Source organism: Orcinus orca, chromosome 16, assembly GCF_937001465.1.
Source record: "Orcinus orca chromosome 16, mOrcOrc1.1, whole genome shotgun sequence".
Taxonomy (NCBI): Eukaryota; Metazoa; Chordata; class Mammalia; order Artiodactyla; family Delphinidae; genus Orcinus; species Orcinus orca.
In genome coordinates, this window is record NC_064574.1 from 4,083,846 (window position 1) to 4,095,908 (window position 12,063).

Below are 12,063 nucleotides of genomic sequence, written 5' to 3' on the forward strand. Positions count from 1 at the left end.
CCATCAGGAAGAAGGAAGAGGAGAAAGAATGCTGGAGATATAAAAACAGGAAGGACTTGTCCTTTCATTTTTCCCAGCATGAGGACACTGGTGCTGGAATGGCTGCAGCAACTGCTAATCGTCTCAATATCTGTCACTTCTCCTTCCTCAATAAAAGAACCCTGAATTTTTGGCCATCGAGAATGGGAATGACATTTCCCACCCTCCCTTGCAGCCAGGTATGGCCATGTGACTACGTTCTGGCCAATGGAAGGCAACTTCCAGGAAGTGTCCTTGAAGCATGGAGATGTAGACTCATCTCTTCCCCCTCTTCTCTTCTACTGGCTGGAATGAAAATGTGATGGCTGGCACAGGAGCAGCCATCCTAGACATTGTCGTTAGAGCTGATGCATGGTACACCAACAGGATAGAAGGGATGGAGGTCTCTGACACCAGAGAGCCCTACTGGACCCATCCCAGGACTCCCTTACTCTGGACTCAAACTGAAAGAGAATTAAATATGTCTTGTTCAAGCCCATGCCATTTTGGATTTTCTGTCACTCATGGCCAAATCTAATCTTAACTGATACAAAATATAGGACCAAGGTAAGCAAACTGTAAGTAGGAGAGCTGAAACTTGGGGCGTTGGCTTATGGATGTGGTCGGGGGCAGAGACTCAGATAGTGGGGGCTGGAGGACAGGTGACCCATATCGGGCAGAAACAAAGCATTTGCTAACAACTCTCCTCTGTTGTTTTTTGAAAAGCAGCCCTTGCTCTGAACAAGGATTGAGGAAGGAAATGGTAGGAGAAATTCATAATGTAGAAATGCATTAGCTGCTTCTCACTGCTTATAGCAAAGTCCCACAAAAGAGATGGACATGGGTGACAGCTGGCCAGGGCAGGTGTGGCATGAAAGGTAAGGCAGCTATGCTCATGGAGACCATCTCTGCCTGAAGCCCGCAATCTAAATTGACTGAGAACTGGGTAATTTGGAGCCTTGCAGGGTTGAAAAAAGCAACCGCTGCATCTCTCAGATGACATCAATCATTGGAAAGGTTCTGTGCAAAGCATTGCACTTAGTGGAAAATAAAACTAGTGCCCCGTCCTACCAATTTGTAAACCTTGTGGCAAAAGTCACTTTAAGGATGTTGCCTTCCTACCCAGCCCTGTTGCTTCAGGTGACTCAAGGTGGGCGGTGCCATTGTGCTGAGGGACGGGAGACATTGGCCAAGCGAGCGTGGAGGCCAACAAGGACAGGCCAGATGCTCCAGGGTTATAAACTGTGTCTCAACAGAGAGAGCTGGCTGGAAACAAATAGATCAGAAATCTTTACGTTTCTGAAAAAATGCTTTGCCAAAGAAGCCACAGCATGGTCTGAAAAAGCCTGCGATTGTTCAACCCCAAAGCAATCCCTGAAAACAAGGAGCAAGCTGTGAAAACCATGCAGGTCCCAGGAAGGGCATCCCCTCCGGTACCCACGCCGGTCAGCTGTGGCAGGGGAGACAACAGCAAGCACGCAGGTAGGGGCCGGGGGCGGCGACGGCTGCAGGGGTGTCTTCACTGTTCCTGCCTCCAGGATTCGCTCATGTGTATGGATCAATGATAATTGTGTTTATTAGTTTGCTTTTCTCCAAATGGGCATTTTTATTGCAGGCGTCTTACTGTTCTTACTTATCTACCTTATGCTGGGTGTATTGGGAACCAGGAACTTATGATTTAGTTTGTAGGTTGTAAAACCATGAAGAACCTCGTCCATATCTGTTGGAGAGGACTGGGCTTTACCCTGGGATCTTGGATTGTGAGCCAGATGCAGTAATTGGGTGGGGCTTTGCACTTGATTCCCTTGGGGGGTGTGTGGGAGGGGTTCTGTGTGTAGAAGAAGGGCAAGCAGATATGTGGGCGGCCAAAGCATGGACGGCTGTGGAGACTACTGTCTCCCAACCCCCATTGTCCCTTCTTTCCTTCTTCCCCAAGTTTGAGTGAGGGCTACGGCTTCCTCAAGTGAAAATGACATTTCCCAGCCCTCCTTGAACTAGATGTGACCAGGTGACCATGTTCCGGCCAATGGGACTCACATTGCAGAAGCAGAAGCAGAAGCATATGTGCAGATGCTGAGATGGGTCCTTGAGGAGAACAGGATGCCTCTTTCCAGCCCTCTCCTCTCCCTGTAGGCTGGAACATGGCTGTAAAAGCAGGCTATCGGGAGACCTTGGGAACGGAGGCTTCCGACCATGGGATAATGTGTTAGAGCCTCATCCCTCACCCTGGAGACCATGAGAGCCTGAATCACCTCCCTTTTTACAAGAGAGAAATAGACACTGTCTCTATTTATAGGGGGTTCGTGTTCTGTCGTTCACAGCCAAACTTCGTACTAATTAACTCAGGTTACATAACCTAAAAAACAAACCAATAAATAGAAAAAACATTGACATAACAAAATATGTGCATTATGCTTCAGAGTGATTACCTGTGTAGTTAATTTTATTCATTGAACAGATTTTTTCCATTATGTTCAAATATTTGTACAATGAATGTTTCATTCTTCCCTGTGCTGCATGAAGGCTTAATATAGTTCTAAGATTATTTTCCAAAATGGTTGTCACTACCCTGTGACAAGACTCTTTTAAATATCCTTTTTTCTGTCCACACGGTATCATTTTGAGCTTGGGTCTGATTTTTGGAAACTGCCGAAAGGCGTTCAGGGCCTCGCCGGGTAAGCAGGTGAGGGATCAGCCTGAGTGACAGCACTGTGGGCTGGGAATGGGGCTGAAGGTGGAGGATGGGGCCCACAACCCGTAAAACGTTTGAGCCCATGGCATCGCTGTGCAGCTGGGCCGGGTGAGCTCAATCAATTTTATTCTTTAGTTCTTGCCTTGTGATGTTCAGAACCCCCTAGGATTCTGTGGCACAATGAATTCACATGCCTGGAGAGGCGGTGTTACCAGGATGCTTGTGTCAACCAAGATGGTGCTGTGTCTGGCCATCAGGAGGATCCACACATAGATCTGAACCCATGAAGGAGGCCTTCACCAGGGAAAGTTCGGTGAGCATTTCCCAGGTTTGAGGAATGATATCGCCAGGGTCCACTGTTCAGGGTCTCCAGACCCTACAGTTTCCATTTTAACTAATCATTTACATAACTAAGTGAGGGAAAAAAAGAATGATTTTATTGTTATTCTTGTTCACATCGTCCTAATGAACCACCTCCAACAGCTGAAATTCACTCTATGTTTTGCAGTGTCTGTGGGGAGAAGCCCAGTTTAATGAAGTCAGCAGCCACTGAGAGCTCTAGGAGGCTGTACTTTAAAGGCTCCTTCCACAGGCCAGTTGTCCCAGGGCGATTTTGCTCCCAGGGACCCTGGGTGATGACTGGAGACACTTTGGTTGTTACGACTTGGGAGAGGGTGCTCCTGGCAAGGGGTGGGTAGAGCCAGGGATTCTGCTAAACGTCCCACAGGGCACAGGATGGTCCCCACAACAGAGAATGATCCAGTCCAGAGGGCCAACAGTGCCAAGGTTGAAAAACCCTGCCCTAGACCCACTGAGACCCGCTCTGAAATACCGTGTGGATGGCAAGAAGCTAATGACCTCTGTTTTAAAAGAACTTCCCCTCTGAGATGAGCTGAGAGACATGATATTAAGCAGTACAGTAAACTGTGTATCTCGAGGGCTCCCTCTGGGCCAGGGCTGCCACCCTCACACGGCTTACCCTGGGTTGACACTGTCCTGTCATCAAAGTGCTCTTAAGCCACTGCTTGCGGGGACTGAAAACAGAATAAAGATAATTAGACAGGAGTTGCTTGCCCCTGACCAAAATCAACCTAGAGTAGACAGAGCTCATACGTTACATGCCTTCAACCCAGAAAAATGAACTCGTTGTGCTAAACACTATGCTTAACAGGAAGTCTACATGGAATCTTTAGCGTTCTCAGAGCCCAGAGGCAGGCACAGGCCCACAATGGGACACGTGGTCTGAAAAAGGGTCCGGCTCCTGGCTCTGCAGGGCTCTGCCACCCCCTTGCTGGAGACTTCCCTAGTCTGGGCATCAGCATCTACTTGTAAGACTGAGGGTTCATTCTGGTGGATGGTTTTCCCACCTGAGTTCCCCAGAGTCTCAGCATTTTCAGGGACATCAGTGTGACCCAGAATCAACTATGGCAGAGGAACTTTGGTCTGTTGGTATTATAGGTATCTGTCTGTATGTCTGTCTTTCCACAAGCATCTCTTCACCCTTCTTCTGGGAAAGCACATATGGGAATTCCTATGGGCAGTTCCCTTTCTCTTCATCCCCTGCTCACATGGGCTTTAGGGGTGGATCATGAATGACCTAAGCTAGTTAGCATAGCAACCATAATTGGCTCAGAGATGAGCATGTCAGCCAATCTGAGCCAATGAGGGTCAGGCCGAGTTCTACTCAAGTCTTTGGGTAGGGCTGGAACCTGAGTGGGTATAAGTGCAGGGGCAGTTGCAGCCACTTTGCAACCATGAGGGGAAGCTGCAGAGCTATGGGGGCAGAGGGCACCACATCAGGCAGTATGAAGGGGAGCTGAGACGAGAGAAGGACAGAGGCTGGCTCCTAATAACCTTGCTTTGGTCCTGCACCAAGTTGTGACTCCACAACTTCCCCTGGACAATTACCTGTACTGATAAGGTTACTTTTGTGCCTAATTCAGGTTTTTAGAAACCAGCCTGAGTAAGAAAATTTCCTCAAATGAAATGACTTGCTTCAAAAGTTTTAACTAGGAGTCAAACTTTCCCAGAGACCCCTCCTCGTGAGCTACTCCCCCTGCTTTGAGTGGCTTAAAGGGACGGTGTTGTTGAGTTGGGCCACAGCTGACAGGGGCTGCATCAGAATATTTATGAGGAAATGATGAAACCAAGACTAGCAGAGCCTGGGAAATGGAAACACCGGGCTTTGACCCAAATGCCCCCTTTCAAGAAAGTTCTTTATTGTCACTGAGGTTTGAGTCTCTATATTTGTGCATGTAATAGATTTTTCCTCCTTAGGTTTGGTTATGGATTCAGGCATCTGAAATGTAATACTTGAGAGTTAATTGAATTTAATTAATTATTTGTAAAAACTTCCTCATGTTCTTTAGATGAAAGGAAGGTAATATTCATGAAATTCTGTTTGTAATTTCCCGTCTGTTGCATTTTGTGAGCAGCTTTGCGAGATATGCAAGGTTCTTTGGAAGAAAGTCTGAGGGAGAGCAGGAAGGGGACAGGTGAGAGGGCTGCATGATTCCTGCCTTCACTCTGGGTGTTCATCAGGGGCCGGGAGGTAAGCACTGTCTTTGTATTTTCACCTTCCGGATCTATCTTTTTGAAGATTTTATTTTCCACTTTGGAAGCATATTAACTTAATCTATCATGTGATTTGTAAATCAATACCCCCAACAGACAGCTGTCTGCTTCTCTTAGCATTTTTTTTTTTTTTTTTTTGCGGTATGCGGGCCTCTCACTGTTGTGGCCTCTCCCGCTGCGGAGCACAGGCTCCGGACGCGCAGGCTCAGCGGCCATGGCTCACGGGCCCAGCCGCTCCGCAGCATGTGGGATCTTCCCAGACCGGGACACGAACCCATGTCTCCTGCATCGGCAGGTGGACTCTCAACCACTGCAACACCAGGGAAGACCCTCTTAGCTTTTAATAACATTGGTGACATGGAGTGGAAGACTTGACTCATTCTATAAGTCAGTTTTTAATATGGAACAAACACTGAGTTGTTCCTCAAAAGCCGTACAGGCTAAGAACAATTTAAAAATAATTTAACAGTATTATAATTCAATAACTATAATTATTAAAATGCTACCATATAGGCCTGAGTGTTGCAATGAATGGGAGAAGTTGGAATGAGAAATTAACCCTGAAATTAATTTCTATGTTAGTCAGGGAAGTTAGTGCAAGCAGCTTTAACAGATAAATCCACAAATTCCATTAACCCAACAAAGGTTTATTTCTCATGTAGGCAAAAGCCAGTAACTGTACAATCTGGGCCTCCAAGTTTGCTGCGGCAGGGAAAAGATGAAGAAATCACAGTGGCTCTTAAATTCTATTGGCCAGAACTTAAGGGAGGCTGTGAGACGGAGAGGAACACATGGATGCTGAAAGCACATTCCCTCTCCACCACCGTGAGATGGATTTCTATTCTTGTGTTTGTTAGTCAGAAACTAAACTTGAGACTCTGATTGATTGATTGATTTAAACAACACAATCTAATTCAATCTTTTTTTTCGTTTTTTAAAATTTATTTATTTATTTTTGGCTGCGTTGGGTCTTCGTTGCTGCGCACGGGCTTTTCTCTAGTTGTGGCGAGCAGGGGCTGCTCTTTGTTGCAGTGGGCAGGCTTCTCATTGCGGTGGCTTTTCTTGTTGCAGAGCACGGGCTCTAGAGTACACGGCTTCAGTAGCTGTGGCTCGCAGGCTCTAGGGCACAGGCTCAATAGTTGTGGCGCACGGGCTTAGTTGCCCCGTGGCATGTGGGATCTTCCCGGACCAGGGCTCGAACTCATGTCCCCTGCGTTGGCAGGTGTATTCTCAACCACTGCGCCACCAGGGAAGCCCCTGATTTATTTTTTTGGCCACGCCGCACGGCTTATGGGATTTTTGTTCCCTGACCAGGGATCGAACCCGGGCCCTTGGCAGTGAGAGTGTGGAGTCCTAACCACGGGACTGCCAGGGAATTGCTGGCAGATTTAGATGGTGGAATTATGAAGAACTTGAATGTAGCCCTAACATATTTCCAACCCTGGTGTCCCACAGAGGATGAAAACACTGTGTATGGAAGACATACTGTAGGTGTTTAGAACATCTGCTGTGGTTTGGGAAAAGGCCAGGGCTTGAAATCAGCTCCATCATTCACCTCCTTTATGATTAAGTTTATTCAACACTTTGAGCCTTCGTTACTTTGTCTGTAAAGTGAGGAAAACAATAATCCCTCTCTTGTAGGTTTTCGAGAAATCATTGGTATCACCATCATCAACATTCTCATCACCATTACTACCACCAGCTTCACCATCACCATCATTATCACCACCATCACTGTCACCATCACTATCATCACCACCACCACCACCACCACCGTCTCCACCATCACCACTGTCATCACCATCATCACCAACACCACCACCAAGATCATCATAATCACTTATTATTTAGACACCACATTCCCATGGAAGGGTCTCTAAATGCTAACTTCTAACTCCTATTGCCGTAGCTTCAGAGAGAACTCCACTGTAAGTTTAAGCAGTGGTGTGTACAGTGTGAGGGTAATGGGAAAATGTGAGGTGAGCTGGGGACTTTGCATCTGTGGAAGCATCTACAGATTCTCAGTGGTCATTCAGCTTCTGAGCACTGTCCCTACGAAGAAATAGGCTAGTTCTGAAACAATCACACTGAGGGCTTGCATAAATACAGGTTCTAGATCTAACTTAGGAAGTCTGGCTACAGGTCTGGGAACCTGTATTTTAAATAAGATTGTTAGTAGCTCTTGAATAAGTTGTGGATTATTGTTTAAGTTCAGCCTGTATACAGACTGCATCCATTCATGTGTTCATGCATTCGACGAATATTTATTGAGCACTGATTAAGGCCTATGTTAAACATTTCCCTACGTTATTTCTCACATTCTGTTATCACCCTCGTTTTGTAGATGAGGGAGGTAGACTTGGGGACAACAGACGAGTAACTTGCCCAGGGCCACATAGCCAGGAAGTGAACAGGGGACATTTGAGTCCAGAGCTCACATTCCTTATCACCCCTTAACAAAAAGGGGTCTTTGCAAGGAGCCAGCAGAGCATAATAGGCAGTAAAATTGTCAGGCCACCCCAGGGCTAAGGAGAATGTAGTGGGGGTCATGTGTCTGTTCTCGGAGGTTAGGGCCTTGGAAATGGCTTCCTGGAGCAGGTGTCAGTTATCCAGGTGGGCAAGAGGTGTGTGTGTGTGTGTGTGTGTGTGTGTGTGTGTGTGAGAGAGAGAGAGAGAGAGAGAGAGAGAGAGAGAGAGAGAGAGAAAGAGAGAGAGAGGGAGAGAGAGAGGGAGAGAGAGAAAACATGGCAGAGGAAATAACATATGCCAAGGCCTGGCAATAAATATTTTTTCCTGCGTGAACCGTGGGAACTGCGCTATAGTGGTGTTTCTAGAGTGTGATTTCCTCTCCACTGGTTTCATTACTGCTTATCAGAGGCACACAGAAGAGTTTCTTTTTCTCTTCCTACAAATTTTAATAGAAGTTCCTTTAAAGCATTGTAGGAAGAAAAAGAATAACTAGCATGTCAAACCCATGAAATTATATATGGTAGTTCTTGGGATGCAGCTAAAATTAATATACTGGTTAAGAAAGTGCATGAGTAGCAATAACATTACAGAGTATGAGAGGGAAGGTAAAAACAGTGAAGGTGGAAAGCCCAGGAGCGCTGAAGATTCAGGAACCCTGGGCCGGAGGGTGTTTCTGTCCGTTCCAGCTTAGAAGCTCTACACTTGAAGTTTGTCCTGAGTGCGAATGGCTCTTTTGTCAGTAATGTCACATTCTTCTCGGTGGGGGCAACGGCGTCCCTGCTGCTGTTAACCATGAAGGGATGATTTGTTCCCAGTATTAGGACCTGCAGGGCCAAAGTCTGTCCTCGGAATGGTCAGGAGGAGCTTTGAGCTCTGGGGAAAGGGTCGGGAGGGAGGCCACACAGTGCTAAAGTAGCCGTGGGAATCAGCCCAGCCTAGAGCAGGGACTCACAGTTCAAGAATGTTCTCTGGCCCCATGCTGATCATAGCCGCAGAGCCCTGGGCACCAGGAGATTGGCTAAAAATACCCTGGTCATGGGCCGAGGGCTTGCATTTAGAAAACCGCTCTCCAGAGGCAGCCCTGGGGAGAGCTGATACAACACGGGCAGCAGGCAGGCCGCCCAGCCACAAAGGTCAGCCAGCTCAGGGTGCCCACAGCTTCAGCTTCTGCCAAGACGGCCTTAGTACTCAGGCTCAAACGAAATGCCACTTCCAGCTCCTTTGCTTAAGAGATTTTCAGAGCTGTGCAGCCGAGCCCTCTGTCTGTTCTACTACCTTAACGGCAAGACTTTGCTGGCCCCTTAGCAAATGAACCCCTCGAGTGGAAGGGGCGGGGCTTGAACCCGACAGGGCTTCAGAAATGCTCCCCCACTGTCTCTGGGAAGCTGCCTTTGAGATCACTGCAAGTCACAAGTAGGACTCACGGGAACTTGGGTGCCAGCAACATGCTTTCATGTCTCGGCTTCTGAGGAGGGACAGCTGTGGGCAGGAATTCTGTCCAACTCTTGCTCCTGACCAGCCTGGTGCAGGGGCTGGGGGAGCTGATTAATGCCCCAGCTATGAACAGGGAAGACACGTAACTGAGAAATCACACGAAACGTGAGACTGCTATGTAATGATTTACGAGCACAAGCCGTCTCTTCAAGCAGATGTTCGTGGGGCAGGAGCGGCTCTTTAATAGTATAATTCACGGCAGCTGCTTTAACTGAGCACCTAGTACGTGGCAAGCACACAGAGCTTCTCTGTGTGCCATCGTACACGTGGTACGATGTGTACGATGTGTACGATGGCAAGTTCACCTGGCTGGACCCTTGCTGCCTCTGCTCTGCTCACCAGGGCCCCACGGGCTGCTTACACCTCACTGCTGGTCAGGGGAGAGTGGGGATTGGCCCAGGGTCCTCGGGCACTGCTGAGCTGCCTGGGTTGATGCTCCCAGGTCTGGGCAGGCAGGGAGCCCTCGTTCGGTGCACTGAGTGATCTCATGGGCCATGATTAATAAGGCCAGGTCATGATCCTAAGTCTAGTTATTTTTGAAGGTAGGATTTGGCCAGAATCCTGAGGCTAAAATAGAAGCCACACTTTGGATCCCTTGTGGGGTGTTATCCAGGGCTCCTGGTGACCTTTGTCCTGGCCCAGAAGCCTCTGGCTCAGACTAGAGTAGCGGTTCTCAAAGCAGGGTGCCCTGGCCCAGCAGTGGCATCACCCAGGAACTCCTTAAAGAGCACGTTCTGAGGCCCAGCCCCGGGCCTGCAGGCTCCGAAGCCAGGGTGGCGCCAGTGCTCTGTGTATTAGCAAGCCCTCCCGAGGCCCTGTTGCTCGGAAGTCTGAGAACGATAGCTGAGGCAGATGACAGGTCCCCTTCACTTCCTTCCCCATGGTCCCTGAGAACTGCTGTGCTGACAGGCAGGGTTGAGGTGGGTCCAGGTGAGTGGGGCCTGATGGTGAGTCGTTCTTCTCGGGAAGGGCTGGGCTGGGGGCTGGTGTCAGGTCTCTGGTATGTGTGGGACAGTGAATGGTGCTGGCCCAGCGGGGCTGGTGTTTCAGGACAGGGTCCTAGAGAAGGGTGACCAAGTCACAGTCACTGAAAGCATGCGTCTCTCCTGATGGCTGCTCCAAAGTGGCGAGACCTGCTGAGGGGGCGCTTTCCAGGCTGTAGGTGAACAGAAAATGTGGGGACTCTGCTGTGCCTCAGGCTTCAGTATCCCCAACATCTCGAATGCACAGAGAGATCGGAGCTCAAGGCTAAACGTCAGCCTCTGCTTTGGACTTTGTTTTCTCTGTGAAGACAGATTGTCCAAATAATGCACATTTCAGCTTTGGATGAAATACCCAGCAATTCAGGATCTGCGTTCGTTTGCAAAGTTTAGGTGCCCAATAAATCATTCTTTTGCAGAGATGCCATTAACTAATAATTCAAAGCTGGTAACCTTCATTCAACCGTGATTAAAGAACTTTTGCTGAATGGCAGGGGATGACATGTTTTTCTGAATGCCGGCAGCAAAATCTGCTTACACCATCCATCTTTACTTTGATAAACTGCCCTTAACTAAGAATTCCAGATGGAAGGATTTTAAATCGAGCATGGCGGTTGGCAGGTTCAGGTCAAACTCTCAATAATGATAAAGACTATTTTATTGCAAACTGTCTTCAGACGGGCGATATTCGTTTAGGTTCTGAAGAGCGGGCGATATTCCAGCGCTTCCCGGGCACTTACAGAATGTGGGCCATTCACACCCGTTGCGTAAGGGTGGGGCCACGAGGTGCAGCTTTCGTGTTCTTGGAGGGAAGACCAGGCTCTGGGTGTGCCCCTCCAGCCTGTCTCTCCCATGCTTGGCCTGCGGGTGCCAGCTGGGATGGCCTGGCCAGCATCCGTGACCAGGTCGTGTTTCTCCTCTGGCCCCCGGCCCCTCACCGCCCCTCACGTGGCACTGGGGAAGTATGCCCCCTCCTGGCTTGTCTGCCTACCCAGCCCACTGCAGGCCAGCCTTCTGGGGGCAAGTGCTGTCTTACCTGCTTCTGTGGTACACGGCGCCTGGCACGAGCTGGACACTTCATCAGAGTGAGCTGCAGTAGCAGATGAGTGGACAAAGCCCCTTGCTGGTTCACGCTAAGGACGGATGGCTACAGATACACAGCAACGATGGATGGAATGTGCCAGACGGGGAGCTTGTTAACATGCAGATGCCTGGGTCCCACCTCCAGAGCCTCTTTCGGCAGGTCTGGGCTGGGGCCCTGGGAGCCTGAGTTTAAACATGCTTGCCCAAACCCGAACCTTCTGCCCTTACCTTTCTTCTTTGCTTCTGAGAGCCGTGCCCACAGCCTTTGAGTCGTTGGCTCACTTTTCTGACTAGACTGTGGTGAAGATACTGGTGACAGGGGTCCATGGTCCTTGAACACCCACAAATGAATGGTGCGAGGTGTAACAGGGAGCATGGAGGTCCAGATGGCCAAGGGAGATCAACTTAGGATAAACTGTTGTGAAAACTGCACATTTATTCATCCGTTCAGCAAATATTTATTGAGAATCTGCTATGTGTATCACACTGTGCCTCTCCCCATGTGTGAAAGTTTGGACAAACTGTTCAGTCAAACCTTTGTGGACCTCTCCTCACATGCGGTCCGTGAACCCTCTGACACCTGGCTACTCAAAGTGTGGTCCGTGGACCCGCAGTGCTGGCACTGCCCGGGGAGCTTGTTAGAAATGCTGAATATTGGGCCCCGCCCTAGAACTGTAGCCCCTGTGTCTGCATTTCAGTAAGAGACCAAGATCCCCAGGTGACATGTGTGCATATCAAAGCTTGAGACCCACT

At 48.8% G+C, this 12,063-nt stretch overlaps 1 long non-coding RNA gene across 1 annotated transcript; it reads left to right on the plus strand.

Annotated features, from left to right (window-relative positions):
- The first annotated feature begins 567 nt into the window (after nucleotides 1–567).
- On the plus strand, nucleotides 568–8,626 carry LOC117197642 (uncharacterized). Its single transcript, XR_007472081.1, has 6 exons — nucleotides 568–596; nucleotides 748–896; nucleotides 1,275–1,500; nucleotides 2,867–3,023; nucleotides 3,886–4,151; nucleotides 5,146–8,626. It is a non-coding gene; the product is annotated as an uncharacterized LOC117197642 (long non-coding RNA).
- Nucleotides 8,627–12,063: the final 3,437 nt, after the last annotated feature.